Genomic DNA, 10504 nt, shown 5'->3' with positions numbered 1-10504 from the left:
ATATGTGACCTAGGTTGACCAAAGTCAACCTCTTCACACTTATCATTTGAGAAAAGGATTTAAATGAGGTGAACACCTCCTATCATTTAATCCTAACCTGGTAAAGGTTTAATATCATCAACAATTCATATGAGACCTAAATGACCAGAGTCTCTACCTCATTTTGAATTGTTCATGACAAGATTTAAATGAGAGAAAGACTCCCATATGATTTATTAATAGTTTTGGACAATATCTTTGACTAGATATAGCCACATAGTCCTTTAATTAATCTAGGCCATGATCATTCAAAGTAAGCATGGCATATTTTTGCAGAAACAATTAGTATAAGTGAAATGTTAATTATAGGAGTTGGAATTAACTTAAAAGCATTTGTGGTTGATTTTTAATAATTATTCTAAGGCAGAAAAGTCCCTGTCTTGTTTATTTTGCTACTTTAATTCTACAACAGATATTGGTTTGAAACCAGTGGCATTGGATAGATAATTTCACAGGCTTTCCAACCATATAAAATTTGTCAAATTTGGCTCAGTAGATTTGGAGTTATGCAATTTTGAACACAGCACCAGTATTCAAATTTGAGTTAAATTAAATCTAACGAATTCAAACTAACAGACGCGCGGGAAACTTAAACGGGCCGGCCCAGCTACGCTGGCGATGCTCGCGGGCCGCCTGACAGTGGGCTCCACTGTCAGCGGGTCATAGCCAGCGAAACGGTACGCATCGCTGCGGCCCGTAGGATTAGAACTGGATCAGACGGTGCACAGCCGTCGTCATCTCCGGCGAGCGGCGAGGCGGCTGGAGGCGCAGGTAGGGGGTCGATGGCTTACTGGAGGCGCGGCGAGAGGTGGTGAAGTGCGGCGGCGACGTTGTCGAGGCAGAGGAAGTAGATGAAGCAGACGGCTGCTCTAATGGTCGTCGCAATCGGCGGCGGTGATCTCAGCTCCGCCGCGGGCTCCGGCGATGAATTGGAGGGCTCCGGTGAGTAATTGAGCGAGAGGAGGGGACGAGGAGGCTCAGTGGTGAGAGAGGAACGCGAGGGTGTGGCGAAATCGTCTAGGGGGAGCCGGCTTTTATAGAGGCCAGGGGTGCTGCGAGGGAGCGGGCAAGGTCGTCGACGACGTCGTCGTTCCAGGGCGACGAAGGGGCAAGGCATGGGCGCAGAGTGTTGGCGATGTCACGGTGATCACAGCGCGCGTCCAGGCGCGGCCAGAGGAGGAGCGGTCGCATCGTTATCGTCATCGGACACCAGGGTACTGCGGCGGATGGTCGTCGTCCGTGACGACGGCGACAGTGCTCGAGCTGGGAGATGGGGGAGTCTGGGAGCTCACTGGTACCGTGGCGAGGCTTCGTGCAGAAGCTGAGGTCAGGGGGACGTTGGAGACGACGGGGCGACGACTCGCTCTGGCGTGCTCTGTGTCATGCCTGTGCACGTTCTGGCGTGTCTGGGCTGTCGTGGGCACGTCCTTTGCTGAGCGTTGCACGCGTCTACTTGGTCGAGGGCTGGGTCCAACGTGTGCAGGGAAGTGAGAGGAGCATGCTTGACATGGTGGTGCAGGGTGGATGTGAGAGGAGAGTGGAAGGGCATGGGGAGTGACATGAAGGCCGGCATGGTGTTGTTCTGGTCAAGTTGGTCCAAGGCAAGGGCTGGCAGGGCTTGGCAGTGATGCAGAGGGGTACAGGGATGCAGAGGGAGTGCAGGGTTGGACTTGGTCCATGGTAAAAATCGGTATGGGCTCCGGATTTGATCCCGCTCGCAAGGTGTTTGTTGTAATGCCCGCAAGAAGATTAATTTTGAAATTTGAAAATATTTTTGGTGGAGTGTAATCATATAATAAGAGAAGTAGAATGGAGGTGGTGGTGGTCAAAATGGAATTGGAATGCAAAATTTCAAATTTGGTATGATCTTCTCATAATTTCAAAGTCTCCACTTGTCACATCTCTACTGGTCAACCTGGTCAAAGTTAGGTATGGTGGTCAACATGAAAGTTGTTCACTTTGACAAGGTCTTGGATGACATGGCAATGGTTGACCAAGTTTGGTTTGAAGAAAAGTCAAAACCAGGGGGTAAAGTAGTGAACATTTTATAAAATCCAAAATTGACCATTATCACATGTATGTTGGTTTTGAGATTTTCTTGGATTTGATTCTGGTTTCTTTGATGCATTTGTGTTTGTTTATCATATATAAGTATTCTCCAAGCAATAGATCAAGCAATGGTGGCCTTTGGTGAAGATTTGCAAAATTGGCCTTATGTGTATGTCAGTATGTGAGTGAAATTGGGATTTTCTCTCTATTTGATTTCTCTCCATTTGATTTGACTTTTCTTGACTCTAATGTGACTCTTATTAGTTTAGAAACATTTTCAAACCATTGAAACCATTTCAAATGGTCTTGTTCAAAGATTTGCAAAAATGGCCATAACATATAAGAGGTGATGTGTCATATTTCATTATTCTTGTAAATTGTTGATCTTGCTTTACTTGGACATGGGTTAGGGTCAATTTAGTGTTATATTAGGTTTAGATATGGTTACACACCATTTGGTCAAGGTAGAAGTGCATAGGTCAAGATTTGGGGAAATGGCTATGTGTCACATATGCCTCTATGCATATGTGGCATTTGATTTTTAATTTGATTGTTCTTGGCCCATTTGATGTTGTTGGGTGTTGAAATGGTATATAGGAGTGATCCAACCATTCACCACAAGTCTTAGGGTCAAGATCCTCAAATTCACAAATTTGATATTTGCTCTCATATGCCTCTATGGCATTATTACTTTCTTTTTAAAATCTTTTGTTTCACCTTGGATTGGGTTTGAGAAGTACTAAATAAGGTTTAGGAATGTTTTCCAATCCTCTAAATAAAGTGGAAAAGGCCTAGGATAAAGTTTTACAAAAATAGCCATAGGCACATATGCCTTTTCTTATTTAAATTCTTTTTATTTTATTTTAACTTGGATGGTAAAAAGGGGTGTGAGGTTTAGGGTTTAAGATTACTCCAATACTAATTAAACAAGCAATCATGGCAATAGCACAGGAATCAAGCAAGATCACTATGTATCAAACTTAATTTAAAAAGTTTTTGTTGGTTCCAAAATTTAGAACTAGGGAAATTCATTTTGTTTGTTTTGAAATTTTTGGGATGTTACAAACCCTTCCCCCTTAAACAAATCTCGTCCCGAGATTTTAAGAAAAGTTAGGTTCCTAAGAAAGATTGAGCAGAGATATTAACAGGGGAACATACTTGGCATGGCCTGAGGGGCTTCCTGGGCTTCATTTGCAGTCATGTGGTAGAAACGGCCGTTGTTGTTGTTCTGGTTCCTTCTTCCTGTAAAGCGGCGCTGTTGCTGAGCAGGTGCTGCGGTATTGGCGGCAATCTTGGCAAGCTTCTTGGGGCACTCGTTGGAGTAATGACCCACAACTCCACATTCATAGCAGTTGACGGTGGACTTGTCTTTGGGGTTGACGGGAACAGCGTTACTCCCAGTCACGGGGGCAGTATTGGGGTGGTTGTTGTTGTTGGTGCGATTGCCGTTGTTCTGGTTGTTGTTGTTGTTGTTGTTGTTGTTGTTGTTGCTGTTGCGGTTGTTGTTGGTGTTGCGGTTGTTGTTGTTGTTGCTTGGGTGGTAGATCTGAGCTGGGGGCTTGTTGTATCTTGAGGCAAATCCTCCAGTTGAGTTGTTGCGGTACTTCTGGGCGTTGTTGGGTCCATTCTGGTTCATCATCCTTCTCTTGCGGTTCTCGTTGGCTTGGTGCAGCTTTCCTTCCATCTGGATGGCTGAGTCCACTAGGGCTTCGAGGTCAGCGAACGTAATGTTCACTAACACCGTTTGCATTTCATCATGCAGTCCGTTCAGAAATCTCTCCTTCCTTTTCTCGTTGGTGTCGGTCTCATCCGGGGCGTACCTTGACAGAGTAAGAAACCTGTCGCGGTATTCCACCACGGACATCCTTCCTTGCTTAAGTTCGCGGAACTCGTCTCTCATCTTCTTGATCAGTCCTTGGGGCACATGGTACTTGCTAAACTTCAGCTTGAAGTCTTCCCAGGTCATCATCTGTCCTGCGTTCATTGCACGGGTGTTTGTCCACCAAGCTCTTGCTGGTCCTGCTAAGTAGTGCGTGGCAAACAACACTTTCTCTGCGGCTTCAACTCCCGCAACTTCGAGGTTGTTCTCCATTGTCTGGAGCCAGTCATCAGCATCTAGGGGTTCTTCAGTCTTGTTGAATATTGGAGGGTTGGTGTTCTGAAAGTTCTTTAGCTTTGATCCTGGGTGATCATGATTTCCGTGGCCTTGATTGTTCTGAGCTATCTGTTGCAGTGCAGCTATGTTGGCTTGTCGTTCAGCTCTCGCGGCTTCGCAGTCTTCCATCATCATCTGGATCATCTGCATCATTGCGTCTTGGTTGGCGCTGCGGGTTGGTGGGGCCATCTGAATATTGGTGTAGATGATAAGATAAGAGGGAAATTTCTATGGTTTGTTTGGATTTAAAGTTCAAAAAGTTTCAAAACTTGAGTAGTGTTGAGGGGGTACAACCAACAACACTTTTTCATTCATACCAAACATCACACATTACAAAGCTAACACACTGTTGGTTTTAAGAACCATTCATCGCTCTACGATACAAGGGGATCCTGATACAAACTCTTGCGTAGGTGTGAGTTATACTAAAGTGATCAAGTGTGCAAAATTTTAGGTAGAATTTCAAGGAAAAGTAGAGCATGGATTTCTCATTTTGAAAAGATAAGGGATAAGAGTGAGAATACGTTTTCATAAATATTCACTTCATTTATTTTTGAAACTAAGTTTTTCAGAACGTCCATTCTAACTAGGGTCTCCTAAGGTCAAACAATGGCTCTGATACCAACTTGTCAACACCCGGATTTTTAAGTCCAGATGCCTATTATGCCATTCATCGCAATCCCAGGAATATTGTTTTTGCGAGACATAATAGATTGATATCACAACACATCATTCATTACAACACATAATCGTCTTACAACAAAGGATCACACGATCCAGTCTTAATACAACATAGGGGATCTAAGGATCCAATTTACAAAACACATAGCGGAAGCGAAGTAGTAGCGGTCGTGGTCCATCTGTTCCACAGGCAACTGTTGACGTCAGGAGTAGTCCTAGTTGCCGTAGACGTCCTGCTGTCCATCTTCCTCGTACTGCTGTTCCTCTTCATAGTCTGGCCATTTGAATAGCCAGGGACAAAGCCGTGAGTACTTTAAAGTACTCGCAAACTAATACTAGTGAAAGCACTATCAACTATAGTAAGGGGGTGCTAAGCTCTAAGTTTATTTGCATAAAGCCAATTTTAGTTCACAAACATTTAGTAAAAGCCTCTTCATTTGCTAACTAACTCAAGTGGGAACATTAGTGTCATTCCCACAACTCTGTTGTGATTCAATTCAAATTCACCATTCACCTTTCAAGTTCAAATCACAAGTCATAAGTCATATGTCACATTTTTGAAAATGGTCTGATGACGGAACAGTATGGCCTTTCCAACCGTCCATAACCGTGGACGCGGCTATTCGAATAGATCTACACTCTGCAGAGGTCGTACACTTGTGCCACAACATTTGCAATAATCCGTCAGGGTTAACTGGCCCCGATTTACCACACTCCGTGTGCGGACTACCAACCATAACCTTTCACTTACATACCCTAGTATAGGCACCTCTCCCCATGAGCTTGGCCTCCCAGTGAAGACCAACTGTCAGCCTGGGAACTGCACAGGGCTTGGGCCGGACATTCACCTCATTTCACGTCATTTCACATCATTTCATATTTCTTTGGAGGCAGCCCTTGGCATAACCCCGATGACGCTTGTTTAGAGGGAACCCATACTAAGGTACATAAACTTCCAGTTAAGCCCTACCCATATCAGGTATTGTGGGGGTACTTGTAAAATTGGAATGGTATCGCATCCGAACCCAACCATCAGTTTTTGTAAAGTTCACCATGTCATTCACCAGTCATATTTACCTTCAAAATCTTTCAATAGAATGACTCATCATTCCAAGGTTTTCAAAGTCATTTCATTTCACATATTCCCATCTAGAGTAGTCAATTTTATTTGTTAGCACTAGCAACTAGTCATGAGGGGTGCTAACTTAGCTTATAGCTTTCTAGGCTAAGTTTGATACTCTTGTAGTACTCTATTTCTAGACCAAAGTTAACTATAAAAGTAAGTTATAATAATCCAAATAAAAGCTTGTAAGAATAAAACTTGGGAGGGGATCATTAAGCATAAAGTAAAAGGTGGTGGTGCCTTGCTCTTGTAGAGCTTTGCACTTAGCAAGAATATTAGCTTGCCTTGGTTGGCGTATTGATCAAAGTGGTCTTCCTCTCCTTGGAAGTAGACCTCCTCCTCCTCCTGGTATTCCTCGGTACTAGCGTCTAAAATACGAATACGGGGTACACAATCATCATACCAAACTTATTTACTAAACTAAGCACACACATGATTCACACAACTTAAACTAGCATCACACATTACTATTAAGTGGGTAGATGTGTTTTTCTTATTTAAGAAAAATAATTTCCTTTCATACTAATTTGGGTGTTACTTTTAATTAATTAGAGAAATAATTTCCTCTCATTATCTTATTAAGATTTAATTTCTCTCATGAATAATATGTGACCTAGGTTGACCAAAGTCAACCTCTTCACACTTATCATTTGAGAAAAGGATTTAAATGAGGTGAACACCTCCTATCATTTAATCCTAACCTGGTAAAGGTTTAATATCATCAACAATTCATATGAGACCTAAATGACCAGAGTCTCTACCTCATTTTGAATTGTTCATGACAAGATTTAAATGAGAGAAAGACTCCCATATGATTTATTAATAGTTTTGGACAATATCTTTGACTAGATATAGCCACATAGTCCTTTAATTAATCTAGGCCATGATCATTCAAAGTAAGCATGGCATATTTTTGCAGAAACAATTAGTATAAGTGAAATGTTAATTATAGGAGTTGGAATTAACTTAAAAGCATTTGTGGTTGATTTTTAATAATTATTCTAAGGCAGAAAAGTCCCTGTCTTGTTTATTTTGCTACTTTAATTCTACAACAGATATTGGTTTGAAACCAGTGGCATTGGATAGATAATTTCACAGGCTTTCCAACCATATAAAATTTGTCGAATTTGGCTCAGTAGATTTGGAGTTATGCAATTTTGAACACAGCACCAGTATTCAAATTTGAGTTAAATTAAATCTAACGAATTCAAACTAACAGACGCGCGGGAAACTTAAACGGGCCGGCCCAGCTACGCAGGCGATGCTCGCGGGCCGCCTGACAGTGGGCTCCACTGTCAGCGGGTCATAGCCAGCGAAACGGTACGCATCGATGCGGTCCGTAGGATTAGAACTGGATCAGACGGTGCACAGCCGTCGTCATCTCCGGCGAGTGGCGAGGCGGCTGGAGGCGCAGGTAGGGGGTCGATGGCTTACTGGCGGCGCGGCGAGAGGTGGCGAAGTGCGGCGGCGACGTTGTCGAGGCAGAGGAAGTAGATGAAGCAGACGGCTGCTCTAATGGTCGTCGCAATCGGCGGCGGTGATCTCAGCTCCGCCGCGGGTTCCGGCGATGAATTGGAGGGCTCCGGTGAGTAATTGAGCAAGAGGAGGGGACGAGGAGGCTCAGTGGTGAGAGAGGAACGCGAGGGTGTGGCGAAATCGTCCAGGGGGAGCTGGCTTTTATAGAGGCCAGGGGTGCTGCGAGGGAGCGGGCAAGGTCGTCGACGACGTCGTCGTTCCAGGGCGACGAAGGGGCAAGGCATGGGCGCAGAGTGTTGGCGATGTCACGGTGATCACAGCGCGCGCGTCCGTGCGCGGCCGGAGGAGGAGCGGTCGCATCGTTATCGTCATCGGACACCGGGTATCGCGGCGGATGGTCGTCGTCCGTGACGACGGCGACGGTGCTCGAGCCGGGAGATGGGGGAGTCCGGGAGCTCACCGGTACCGTGGCGAGGCTTCGTGCGTAAGCCGAGGTCGTGGGGACGTTGGAGACGACGGGGCGACGACTCGCTCTGGCGTGCTCTGCGTCATGCCTGTGCACGTTCTGGCGTGTCTGGGCTGTCGTGGGCACGTCCTTTGCTGAGCGTTGCACGCGTCTACTCGGTCGAGGGCTGGGTCCAACGTGTGCAGGGAAGTGAGAGGAGCATGCTGGACATGGTGGTGCAGGGTGGATGTGAGAGGAGAGTGGAAGGGCATGGGGAGTGACATGAAGGCCGGCATGGTGTTGTTCTGGTCAAGTTGGTCCAAGGCAAGGGCTGGCAGGGCTTGGCAGTGATGCAGAGGGGTACAGGGATGCAGAGGGAGTGCAGGGTTGGACTTGGTCCATGGTAAAAATCGGTATGGGCTCCAGATTTGATCCTGCCTGCAAGGTGTTTGTTGTAATGCCCGCAAGAAGATTAATTTTGAAATTTGAAAATATTTTTGGTGGAGTGTAATCATATAATAAGAGAAGTAGAATGGAGGTGGTGGTGGTCAAAATGGAATTGGAATGCAAAATTTCAAATTTGGTATGATCTTCTCATAATTTCAAAGTCTCCACTTGTCACATCTCTACTGGTCAACCTGGTCAAAGTTAGGTATGGTGGTCAACATGAAAGTTGTTCACTTTGACAAGGTCTTGGATGACATGGCAATGGTTGACCAAGTTTGGTTTGAAGAAAAGTCAAAACCAGGGGGTAAAGTAGTGAACATTTTATAAAATCCAAAATTGACCATTATCACATGTATGTTGGTTTTGAGATTTTCTTGGATTTGATTCTGGTTTCTTTGATGCATTTGTGTTTGTTTATCATATATAAGTATTCTCCAAGCAATAGATCAAGCAATGGTGGCCTTTGGTGAAGATTTGCAAAATTGGCCTTATGTGTATGTGAGTGAAATTGGGATTTTCTCTCTATTTGATTTCTCTCCATTTGATTTGACTTTTCTTGACTCTAATATGACTCTTATTAGTTTAGAAACATTTTCAAACCATTGAAACCATTTCAAATGGTCTTGTTCAAAGATTTGCAAAAATGGCCATAACACATAAGAGGTGATGTGTCATATTTCATTATTCTTGTAAATTGTTGATCTTGCTTTACTTGGACATGGGTTAGGGTCAATTTAGTGTTATATTAGGTTTAGATATGGTTACACACCATTTGGTCAAGGTAGAAGTGCATAGGTCAAGATTTGGGGAAATGGCTATGTGTCACATATGCCTCTATGCATATGTGGCATTTGATTTTTAATTTGATTGTTCTTGGCCCATTTGATGTTGTTGGGTGTTGAAATGGTATATAGGAGTGATCCAACCATTCACCACAAGTCTTAGGGTCAAGATCCTCAAATTCACAAATTTGATATTTGCTCTCATATGCCTCTATGGCATTATTACTTTCTTTTTAAAATCTTTTGTTTCACCTTGGATTGGGTTTGAGAAGTACTAAATAAGGTTTAGGAATGTTTTCCAATCCTCTAAATAAAGTGGAAAAGGCCTAGGGTAAAGTTTTACAAAAATAGCCATAGGCACATATGCCTTTTCTTATTTAAATTCTTTTTATTTTATTTTAACTTGGATGGTAAAAAGGGGTGTGAGGTTTAGGGTTTAAGATTACTCCAATACTAATTAAACAAGCAATCATGGCAATAGCACAGGAATCAAGCAAGATCACTATGTATCAAACTTAATTTAAAAAGTTTTTGTTGGTTCCAAAATTTGGAACTAGGGAAATTCATTTTGTTTGTTTTGAAATTTTTGGGATGTTACACCTCAAGAGCATGATCATGGTTTAAGTATGATCAACTTGTACTTAATATTTTCTACCTCAGATTCTAAGGGTTTATGAGCATTACTCAATTTATAATGATGAAGGTTTGGCTTCCTAAGTTATCTCTCATGGAATGGGTTCTCATTTCTATGAGCAAGCATTGTCTTGATCAACTAGGATATAACTCTTCTATTTTACTTTCTTGGATGAGACTGCTATGGTTGCCTCAATAATTTATATCCCAGGAGAATACCTGAGATATTCTGTTAGGGTTTTACTTAAACAATGTTGATATAATCATCTGAGTATATGGATAGTTCTCTCCCTCACAATCAAGTGTTGGCTTAACTTTCTTGAGTGTAACAACTTAGCTTGAGCTCTCTCTCATAGGAATAGTTTATTCTAGGGTATGGTATACTCCTAATACTCTAGTTCAATGGTTGTCCTTTATTCTTAAATAGGTAAAGCTAGGATTAGTATGATTGGTCTCTCTCATTTGGGAAGGTCTTTAATACTAACCTAAGGTTAGGCTCCATAGAGGTTGATGTGATCATCAATATCTATGTTTAACATAAATGGTTATCTCTCTCTAGGGATTGTCTTGAATAATACCATGGGGTTTCTCTTAAGGATGATGATTTGAATACATGGATGCATATCCAAGGTTTAGCTCAAAGTTTGTCATTGCTTCTCTACTAAATAACATAG

This window comes from Lolium rigidum, chromosome 3, assembly GCF_022539505.1.
Source record: "Lolium rigidum isolate FL_2022 chromosome 3, APGP_CSIRO_Lrig_0.1, whole genome shotgun sequence".
In the NCBI taxonomy this organism is placed as follows: domain Eukaryota; kingdom Viridiplantae; phylum Streptophyta; class Magnoliopsida; order Poales; family Poaceae; genus Lolium; species Lolium rigidum.
This window is presented reverse-complemented; position numbering follows the sequence as displayed.